The sequence below is a fragment of the Halichoerus grypus genome, chromosome 5, assembly GCF_964656455.1.
Source record: "Halichoerus grypus chromosome 5, mHalGry1.hap1.1, whole genome shotgun sequence".
In the NCBI taxonomy this organism is placed as follows: domain Eukaryota; kingdom Metazoa; phylum Chordata; class Mammalia; order Carnivora; family Phocidae; genus Halichoerus; species Halichoerus grypus.
Genome location: NC_135716.1, coordinates 96291277 through 96302392, shown reverse-complemented (window position 1 = coordinate 96302392; position 11116 = coordinate 96291277). Strand labels below are relative to the sequence as shown.

Sequence of the window (11116 nt, the reverse complement as noted above, 5' to 3'; positions counted from 1 at the left end):
CGAGATTTAGGTCGCCTACTCCTCCACCATCTTGCTCCTCTCCCAGCAGCGCTACTTCTATCAACTTTTACTGGTTACAAGAAAAGTCACCAAGACCAACTCAGATGAAGGGAAGGGAATACAGATTACAGCTCTTGATGGAAAGGGTATAAAATTTCAACCACATTTTATAACCTTCACAATCAGTGTAGGTGGATATTATCAATTTTGTTAATCCCTTCAAATAATCAATATCTGCTTCTGTTGATTTTATTTGCTGTTTGTCCTTTTAAAAAATTAATTGATTTCTGTTCTTATTTTTATTATTTATTTTCTTCTACTTATTTTGGATTTAATTTGTTCTTCTTTTTCCAGCTTATTAAGGTGGAAGTAAGCTTAGATCACTGATTTTTAGGACTTTCTTCTTTTTCTAATAAAGGATTTAAAACAATAAATTTCCCTATATGCACAGCTTTGCTTACATCCCACAGCTTTTAATATGTTGTGAAATTATCGCCATTCAGTTAGAAATATTTTCTTATTTCTCTTGTGATTACTTCATTGACCTTTGGTTATTATTGCTTAATTTCTAAACATTTGGAGCTTTTCTAGAATTAAATTTAGCCATGGATAAAAAACAGACTCTATATAATTTTGATCCTTTGAAATTTATTTTCAATAAATATGGTCTATATTGATAAATATTCTATGTGCACTTCAAAATGATGTGTATTATGTGGTTTGGGATACAGTATAACATTCTATAAATGTCAATTAGGCCCTGTTGATAGTGATCAAGCCTCTTATATCTTTACTTATTTTGTCTACTTGATTTTATCAATTACTGTGTGATGAGTTTTAAAATATCCAACTAGGATTGAGGATTTGTCCATTTCTTCCTTTAATTCTCTCAACTTTTGCTTCATTTATTTTGAGGTTTTGATATTGGGAGCCATTTACATGTTTTTCAAGGAATTGGAAGATGTCAGCAGGATGATGGAGGATTCCTTGAAATAAGATATGTTTGCCAATGATCCTAAACAGCCTTTGTCACCATTTCAGTAAGGAAAAGAAAGATAGCAAAAGCTGACTGCACTTCAGTGAAGGGACTAGTTGGTTTTTGTATTTATTTGTTTGCTTTAATTAGGCATTTATCTCCCAAAGACATAAACTCTAAAGGCCTCAACAAGGAACTAAGATACTATCCAGACCCTGTCCCATGAACATGCTTCTAGGAAGCTGATGGACAGCAACTAATTCTTTCCCACCTTATTAGACAGTATAGTCTTGGGGCTTCATTTATTTATTTATTTATTTTTTCAAACATAGAACAAAAGAACTTTATTTATTTATTTTAATTTTATTATGTTATGTTAGTCACCATACAATACATCATTAGTTTTTGATGTGGTGATCCACGATCCATTGTTTTCGTATAACACCCAGTGCTCCATGCAGTACGTGCCCTCCTTAATACCCATCACCGGGCTAACCAATCCCCCCTCCCCCCCCAACCCTGTTTGTTTCTCAGAGTCCATAGTCTCTCATGGTTCATCTCTCCCTCCAATTCCCCCCCCATTTTTCCCTTCCTTCTCCTAATGTCCTCCATGCTATTCCTTATGTCCCACAAATAAGTGAAACCATATGATAATTGACTTTCTCTGCTTGACTTATTTCACTTAGCATAATCTCCTCCAGTCCCATCCATGTTGATGTAAAAGTTGGGTATTCATCCTTTCTGATGGCTGAGTAATATTCCATTGTATATATGGACCACATCTTCTTTATCCATTCATCTGTTGAAGGGCATCTCAGCTCTTTCCACAGTTTGGCTATTGTGGACATTGCTGCTATGAACATTGGGGTGCATATGGCCCTTCTTTTCACTACATCTGTGTCTTTGGGGTAAATACCCAGGAGTGCAATTGCTGGGTCAGAGGGTAGCTCTATTTTTAACTTTTTGAGGCACCTCCACACTGTTTTCCAAAGTGGCTGTACCAACTTGCATTCCCACCAACAGTGTAAGAGGGTTCCCCTTTCTCCACAACCTCTCCAACATTTGTTGTTTCTTTCCCTGTTCATTTTTGCCATTCTAACTGGTGTAAGGTGGTATCTCAATGTGGTTTTGATTTGAATTTCCCTGATGGCTAATGATGATGAACATTTTTTCATGTGTCTGTTAGCCATTTGTATGTCTTCTTGGAGTTTCATTTAAATATAATCAAATCAAACAGGTGGGAGGGACATTAATCAAAACTGCTGATGCTCCTCCTTACACCATACAAAAATAAACTCAAAATCAATGAATGACCTAAATGTGAGACAGGAATCCATCAAAATCCTTGAAGAGAACACAGGCAGCAACCTCTTCGACCTCGGCTGAAGTAACTTCTTCCTAGACACATTGCCAAAGGCAAGGGAAACAAAGGCAAAAATGAACTATTGGGACTTCATCAAGATAAAAACTTTTGCACAAAGAAACAGTCAACAAAACTAAAAGACAACTGACAGAATGGGAGAAGATATATGACATATATATGACAAATGACATATCATATAAAGGGCTAGTATCCTAAATCTATAAAGAACTTATCAAACTCAACACACTAAGAACAAATAATCCAATTGAGAAATGGACAGAAGACAGGAACAGACATTTCTGCAAAGAAGACATACAAATGGCTGACACATGAAAAAGTGCTCAACATCACTCGGCATCAGAGAAATACAAATCAAAACCAGAATGAGATACCACCTCACACCAGTCAGAATGGCTAAAATTAACAAGTCAGGAAATGACAGATGTTGGCGAAGATACAGAGAAAGGGGAACCCTCCTACACTGTTGGTGGGAATGCAAGCTGGTGCAGCCACTCTGGAAAACAGTATGGAGGTTCCTCAAGAAGTTGAAAATAGAGCTACTGTATGACCCAGCAATTGCACTACTGGGTATTTACCCCAAAGATACAAATGTAGTGATCAAAGGGGCACCTGCACCCCAATGTTTATAGTAACAATATCCACAATAGCCAAACTATGGAAAGAGCCCAGATATCCATCGACAAATGAATGGATAAAGAAGATGTGGCATATATACACAATGGAATATTATGCAGCCATCAAAAAATTGAAATCTGGCCATTAGCAATGACATGGATGGAACTAGAGGGTATTATGCTAAGCAAAATAAGTCAATCAGAGAAAGACAAGTATCATATGATCTCACTCATATGTGGAATTTGAGAAACAAGGCAGAGGATCATAGGGGAAGAGAAGAAAAAAATGAAACAAGACAAAACCAGAGAAAGAGACCAACCATAAGAGACTCTTAATCTCAGGAAACAGACTGAGTGTTGCTGGAGGGGCGGGGTGGGGGAAGGATGGGGTGGCTGGGATGGACATTGGGGAGGGTATGTGAGTGAGTGCTGTGTATTGTGTAAGACTGATGAATCACAGACATGTACCCATGAAACAAATAATACATTATATTTTTAATAAAATAAAATAAAAACTAAAAAAAACAAAACAAAATGCTGAGGCTCCAAGTATTCTTCCCAAAGAGCCATGTGAGGATGGCTGATGAACATTTATGAGACTCTCCTGTGAGTGCAGAGCCCCGTGCTTGCCCCTGAGAGAGACCTAAAAGGAAACCCGAATTCAGACCCTGCCCTTAAAGAGTTTATACTCAGGCTGAGTAATCTAAAACCGCTAAGAGAAAAATTTTAAAGGAGGATAATGAAAAACAGTTTTCTACTTGTGCATGGAACTTTAAAGTTTATATATATATAAAGTGTATACACACACACACACACACACACACACACACACACACACACAATGGAATATTACTCAGCCATAAAAAAGAATGAAATCTTGCCATTTGCAACAACATGGATGGATCTAGAGGGTATCACGCTAAGTGAAATAAGTCAGTCAGAGAAAGACAAATACCATATGATTTCACTCATATGTGGAATTTAAGAAAAAAGCAAACAAAGAAAAGAGACAAACAAAAGACAGCCTCTTAAATACAGAGAACAAATGGATGGTTGTCAAAGGGGAGGTGGGTGGGGCTTGGGTAAAACAGATAAAGCACTTATCTTGTTGAGCACTGAGAAATATATAGGATTACTGAATCTTTATATTGCACACCTGAAGCTAATATAATACTATATGTTAATTATACTTGAAATAAATAAATAAATAAATAAATAAAATAAAGTTTACTATAGACTTCTGTATATATCGGTGTCCTATACTGCTCTTAACTACTCTGAGTAGTAGGTGGTACAGGCATTGTTACTTCAGGTGTGCAAAAAAGCTTAAGGTGGGCCCATGAGCCCACCCTGGCTCCATCAGGAGGATTACAAATCTGTACTCTGTTGTCTATTTGTTATACAGTCTCTACCCTAAAGCCATAGAGAGAGCCAATTCTGGGTCCCAGGCAGCGTAGGAATGAGGCCTGACCACACTCCTCCCTTTGCTGGAGCGTACTGGTTAAGAGCACGGACTGGATGCCAGACTGTTTGGGGTTCCATCTTAACTCTGCACCAACCAGCTGTGGGATCTTGGCAAGTTACTTAGCATTTCTGTGCTGCCGTTACCTCTCAAATCAATTACTGGCAGACTGAAATCAAATCTATGGAATCATCTGTGATGACGATATCTATATCTCAAAGCGTTTCCCAAGGGGTGAGTTTGGATTTGTAAAGTGCTTACAATAGAATTTTAAAAATATATTTCCCATTATCCTCGTTATATTAAAATAGGAAGCACATTCAGTCTTCCAAATGATTGTTTATTGTGTGAGTCAACCACGTCGGGTATTGGTTTTACAGTCTAAAGCTCTACCATCATTTGCTTCCAAAATCATAGTAGCACCTAGTATGTTCTACAAAATTTATAGTCACCTCCTTATTTCCTGCAACTATGTATTAAGTGCTTACTATGTCTCAAATACAGACCAAGGCCATGACATATAGGATATTATTTAACCTTCACAACATATCTTTAGACTCCAACTTTGATGGAATCTAAGAGTGAATTAGCCATCACTATCCCTGCTTTTGGATCCCCTCAAAACAGGGACTACTCCCTCCACTCCTAATCTAGCTTCTTGGCCAAACTAACTGGGTCAGCCTGCCAAATGGTGCCTCTGGAAATATTGGATACTCTGATCTTTCACCTGTCTGGATTGAAAAGGCAATTTCAAGCCATGTGGGCATAATAGGGTATAAGAGATAGAAACAGAGGATTTGCAATCAAACAGACCTGAGTTGAAGTCCTGACTCTACCCTTTACTATCTATGTGACCTTGAGAAAATTCTTTACCATTTAGTCATCCATCCTTTCATTCATTCAACAAGTATTTATGAACATCTGTGTAATTCCAGGCTCTGTTCTAGGCATTGGGGACAAATCAAGGAATAAAACAAACAAACAAACAAACAAACAAAAATGACATCCACCCACATGGGCCTCACACTCTGGTGGCTTTATGACTCAATTTTTTTTCATTTAAAATGAGGTAAGAAAATAAAACCTTCTTTATAGCATTGTTGTGAGATTAACTGGGATAATGTAGGGAAGGTGCTTAGCATAGCATAGCTGGAACATATTTAAAAAATGACAGTGTCAGGGAAAATGTGAAAACCTTCCTGAATTTGATATTTTTCAGACATCTCTTGATTGACATAACAGGAGAGGTGCCTGTCAGAATAGTAGTGATTTCTAGAATATCTGGTCTGAAGGTTGCTCTTCCTTGGTCTCTTTTCCAAAGACAGGTACCTGACCAAAAGATGAAATACAGCTAAGAGCATTTTTTTTTCCAGCTAAGACCTCTTATAGCAATTTAAAAATATTTATGATAGTGTATAGAATAAATTGGAACAAACTTCATTTACATCTTTAATCAAGGAAGCAGCATAATTGGCTGTTTAATTGTCTGCCCATCATTGTTCGTCTCAATTCCTCAGATAGAAATTCTAGGCAAGACTGAAGGCCAGCATTTCTCCTTTAAGCCTATTCTAAACGTAAATAGTATAGCCCTGAATCTGATCCTACACATAATAGTAATAGAGGGATTAAATGAAAAAAGATTAAGATGGAATGAACCTCACATCAATTCAGAACAGAAACTATATTAAAAAAAAAGAATAGAAACTATCTATATTTGTAAATGTGTGCTCTGTCTTCTCTCCTGTTTCAGTGGATAGACACTGCCTCCATCCTATAAAAGCGCAGTCCTTAGATCTGGTTCCATCTCTTCTCTCTGCACTAGAACCATTGCCTAAGTCATTTGTCTCTCCCTACTAGACTATAAGCTTAGAGGCAGGGACTTTGTTTTACATTTTTCTATCTTTTTTTTATGTCATTTAGTCTAGCACACAGTTGGTTTTCATTATGTGTTTGTTGAATTGAATTGAAAAGACATTGACTTCCTCTCAAATCATAGCTAACAGATTATTGACAGGATAAAATCAAATTTTTCTAATTCCGTCATCTTGTGGTTTTATACAGAGTTCTAAAAACATCAAAATAATGATGACAAAGTAATTTAAAAGCACTTTGAATGGAATTCAGCTAAAGCCATTTGAAGGCTTAGGTTTAAATCTTTTTATAAACAAAATGCTATTTCAAAACAATAAATTTATCATAGATTCCAGTGAAGAAAAATTAACTAAATTCAGAAGTAGGAACTGCCTAATATACCTTCTTATTACCTACCACCTCTTTTTAGCCTACTTAAACAACTTGGCATAAATGTTAGATAATCTGGTTGCACATTTCTCTGGTTATAACAAATAAGACAAATATTCTCTTCTATTTGAGGACACGACTTTGTTGTTTCTAATTGACTGTGAATGTATAAAGAAATTGTAGAAGCTGCTAAAATTTTTGGTTAATAATTTCAGGAATATGAGTGAACAGAGTTAATAAAAAAGGAAGAGTAGAAGTTTAGTCTGGGGGTGCTGGGTGGTTCAGTTAAGCATCCAACTCTTGATTTTGGCTCAGGTCATGATCTCAGGGTCATGGGATTGAGCCCTGTGTTGAGCTTTGCTCTGGGAATGGAGCCTACTTAAGATTCTCTCTGTCCCTCTGCCCCTCCCTCTACCTCTCTCTCTCTCAAAAAAAATGTTAGTCTGGAAAACTTAGGAGCAAGGGTATGGAAGAAAGAATTGAGAGATAAGAATCATTCAACAATATTTATTGAGCACCTACTGGTGCTAGCCACTATCTAGGTCCTGTAGACACAGAGGTGAACCCTGCTCTTGTGAAGTTAACATTTAAGTTAGGGGAGAATTCATTCAAAGAAGTTCTAATAATGTTGAACCTCAAAAAGAAGGGTCTTTACCCCTTAGCTTCCTGGATATTCACAGTCCCTTTCTACCAACAAGCTCCACAGATTCAGAGAGATTAGGAGGGAAAAACAGAGTCAATCACAAAACGGCTGCTGTTATATAACCTTCCTTGGGGCATGCAGTGCTTACTTGTCCTTACATTTTATACAAGCAAGACAGACTATTCAAGTAACCATTCCATAGACAGAAAGATATGCCCCAAGGTGACTGTGTCTACTTATACTGAAAACTGACTGGCAGTTGCCCTGCTAAAATTTTAAAATAAATAATCACAATAATAACAGATAAAAGAAAATAAATACTTCTTGTGTTACCAGACATCTCCATAACACATCTATCTCAAAAGGATTAGAGTGAAGATTTAAGAAGATAATGTGTCTAGCATGGTGCCTGGCATGAAGTCAGTATTACACACACACTTCCTTCCTCAGCCACTATGAGAAGTTTACTGCCTCTGCCTCTGAGAGAGAATACAAATCAGGCTCCTAATCATTCAGCACAGGCCGCCAGCCCCACCTCCTGCGCATCTGGTATATACAGCATGCGAATCCCTCTTTAATCAACGACTCAGAATAACGGCGTTTCCGACCCTCATCAGAGAATTCAACCAGGAATTGATTGCAAAGCAGCTCTTGCCAAACGCTTGCGGGTGACAGCAGATATTTGAAAGAAACTGAGTAATGGATACATTATCTCCATGCATTCTTCTAAGCTTTTTCTCTGAATTAAGAAATCATCAGAACACTTATCTGGACTACATTATTGCAGCTTTTTATAAAACCCTTTAAATTAAAATGTGCTTCTCCTTTTTTTTCACCCACTTTTTAGATAATTTATATTAAAAATATCTGCCTAGCATGGGACCTGGCCCACAGTAGGTCCTTCACAAGCATTTGAATATTCAAAGGATGAATCTGTTTGAACAAAAACTATGGTCCCCCCAACCCTTCACTATAGCCAAAAGTGGAAATAACATCCGTTAGGATTTCCTTTTTATTCCTTTTCTCTCTAGGGAACTGCTCTCCATCCTTCACATCTTGGCTGGAGGTCACCTCCTTTCTGGTGCCTGCCCCCTTCCCAGGCAGGGCTCTAAGTTCTTTCTGCCCTGCCCCGCCTCTATTAGAGCCCCTGCCTCAGGCTTTTGCAATTGTTTGCACTACTGTCTCCTTGCTGGACTGTGAGCCACTTCAGGACACAACTGTTCCTTTTTCATCTCTGTCACCACAGTGTAGGGCACAGGGCCTGGTCCACAGCAGGTTAATAAATGTTTGAATGTCAAAAGAATAAATAAAGCAGTTCAGTGTCCCTTATATACACACCAACTGAACATTTCTTCCTTGAATTCAGTAACAGGAAAACTTGATGTTTTCAATACATTTTTATTGAGTTTCTGCTTTATGCAAAACACTTTCCTGATGTAACAGAGATCTCTGTTGTCCCTACTACTAAGGAGTCCTACTTCAGGTGAGGGAGACAGACACATCTACAGGCATATTCAAGGCAATCTGGATTCAGTATTCTAATAGCAGTACAGGGAAAATGCTCAGGGGAGCCCGGGGATGGAAGAGATTAATTCCAAAATGAAGATAAAGGAGGCTTGTTGCTTGAGGTTGACTTTGAATGGACAGAATTTTAAAAGACAGATATGGGGATGATAAACAGCTTTTACCTGTCTGTGACTCTGAGGTTTCTGAGAGCATGAACTGTATTTTCATCTTTGTATCCACAAATGCCTAGTATGGACCTGGCATATGGTAACTTTTACAATAGATGCTTGTTGGAACACAGAGTTTATGAGTCTAATGGTAAATGAAAGACTGGAAAGGATGGTTGAAACCAAACTGGGAAGGACTCAGTTCTTTTTGTTGTGAGTAGCCAAACGTTTTTGAGTTGGGGAGGGATGCAATCAGATCAGATTATCTGTGAAGGATGAATTAGAGGGGAAAGAAATTGGAGACCAGAAAAGCAGCTAGAAGATATTTAAAAGGTACAGGTGAGAATCAATGAGGATGTGAATTAAGCAGTGGAAGTGGAAGGGGCAAGGAAGGATGAGGATCTCCTGTTTTTTTTGTTTTTTGTAAAATTTGTCTATTTTAATTTTTTTTTTTTACAATAGAATAAATAGTTCTCTCAATGATTGCAGACACATAAAACTGCTTGGTAGTATTCAGAAACATCACAGTAATGGCGGTTTTCCTGACTGGTGTACTATTTTCAATAATCCTAAGGAGTTACTTGTATGAAACTGCTGTTAAAGCAATAAAACTGCATTTATGCATCTGTCATTTTCAGGACTGTTGGTGACCTGGGCATATTTTCCCCCAGTAACCTTGCCTCCTTGTGTCACAACACCCAACTCACTCACATTCACCTCGATGGCCAGACCTTTAGTAATAACACTCAAAGTTGTACATAGTGGGAATGAGAGATTCTTCTTGACACTAAGTATTGGCAGGCAAAGGTGGCTTCCAGTTCAGGATGTGTTGTGGGCCTTTTTGAAAAGTAAGTCCATTGGCCTAATGAATCTTTCATATTTAAGTGGTTTTTGAGTTAAGCCATTTCCAACGTAGCCTACTTAGTAACCATCCTCTTCCACGCTTTCTTCTTTCTCTTTCCTGTTCAAATAACTTTGAACACTTCTGTTTCTCCCTGGGCATGAGCTCTTGGCAGAGGAACTTCCCAGTTTCCCGCTATCTATTTTCATTTTTTTTTTTTTTTTATTTTTTTTATTTTTTTTAAAGATTTTATTTATTTATTTGAGACAGAGAGAATGAGAGAGAGAGAGAGCACATGAGAGGGGGGAGGGTCAGAGGGAGAAGCAGGCTCCCTGCCGAGCAGGGAGCCCGATGCGGGACTCGATCCAGGGACTCCAGGATCATGACCTGAGCCGAAGGCAGTCGCTTAACCAACTGAGCCACCCAGGCGCCCCTCTATTTTCATTTTTGTTAATCATATTGGAAAGCACTTTAGCATGGGCCGTCCCTCTCTCTCCAGCAGATATGCAGGTACTGCTCCTTGTGGAGTCTATTCATCATTCTTTTGTTTGGGGTTTCTCTCTTCATGCATCGTTTTTTTTTAAAGATTTTGTTTATTTATTTGATAGAGAGAGAGTACAAGTAGGCAGAGTGGCAGGCAGAGGGAGAGGGAGAAGCAGGCTCTCCAGCTGAGCAGGGAGCCCAATGCGGGACTCAGGACTCGATCCCAGGACCCTGAGATCATGACCTGAGCTGAAGGCAGACACTTAATGATTGAACCACCCAGGTGCCCCTCTCTTCATGCACCTTGATAATCTTTTTCATTTGTCTTTTCTCAGCATGGTGCTGTTTATGGCAGAGCTTAACTTTTTGACCATCTTTTTTGCCTTCCTTGAACATTCATGAACCTCTCTGACCTTCTTTCTTTACCTTTTTCTCATGGTAATCCAAACAATATCCATAGCATTTATGGTGTAATTCAATATTCATTTTGTGGCATGGTGACGGCCGCCAGGTATAGGATGGGATGTGAAGAAGCTCTCAATTTTCAGGTGTCAGAGACCCAGGAGCTGACTCCATGCAACCTGCAACAGGAAAGGGCAGGATCTTCTGGTTTCAAATTGACATTTCTGCTTACTTTCTGTAAAAATATCACTGAAGCACTAAGAAGGACTAGAATAAAATATGCATTCCATCACTGGTAAAACTAGGAAAACATACATAATCCCAAGCCACAACATATAAATAAGACAAAAACTATATGGGATGTTGGGAATTGATTTAGCAGAGCAGAGAAAGCTTA

At 38.3% G+C, this 11116-nt stretch overlaps 1 pseudogene; it reads right to left on the bottom strand.

Moving 5' to 3' along the window:
• Positions 1 to 9349: 9349 nt before the first annotated feature.
• Positions 9350 to 10813, bottom strand: LOC118525620 (ribosome biogenesis protein NSA2 homolog; annotated as a pseudogene).
• Positions 10814 to 11116: the final 303 nt, after the last annotated feature.